Raw genomic sequence first — 632 nt, 5'->3', positions numbered from 1 at the left:
TCCTTGATGGGCAGGGAGAAGAGATAAATCTCCTCCAATGATTTAATCTTCATATCTTTCACCAGGCAGCCCATTTCCTTGTCCTTGGCTTTGCCTCCTTGATCTCCGCGGCCCCTCCCACGGCCCCGCCCACTGCCTCGGCCTGGACCCCACAGACCGGCTACCAAAGCCTCCACCCCGCCGTTTCCACCATGGGCTCCCATCCCAGGGCCTCCAGGCCCTCCTGCTGCACCTGCGTCATCTGCCATTTGGTGTTTTCAAAGAAGTATAGGCCTTCTTAAAATTCAAATTTACATTAAATTTTATTGTAAAGAATTACTGTTTTTGTCTAACCAACTTCAGCTCTTATTATTATGTCACTCATAACACAGTGACATATTCATAGAACAATTGAAACCAAAACTGAAGACTATTTTTAACACTGAATGCAGTTGATCAACTATAGTCTTCTTTTTTTAACTGATTTTTTTTCAGATTTTAACGAAAGTTTACAGAAAACTTGGATTTCCATTCATTCATTATTGTACATTTTCCTCCTCCTCCCCACTCCCACCAAGTTTGCTTTTCTCTTTAAAAAAATATTATTTTATTATTGCACAATGTTCTCCACCTCCCTAGTCCATTTTGATATG

This window comes from Elephantulus edwardii, unplaced genomic scaffold (assembly GCF_000299155.1).
Source record: "Elephantulus edwardii isolate Elephantulus edwardi_28Jun2011 unplaced genomic scaffold, EleEdw1.0 scaffold00010, whole genome shotgun sequence".
NCBI lineage: Eukaryota > Metazoa > Chordata > Mammalia > Macroscelidea > Macroscelididae > Elephantulus > Elephantulus edwardii.
Note: the sequence above shows the minus strand (reverse complement) of the source record.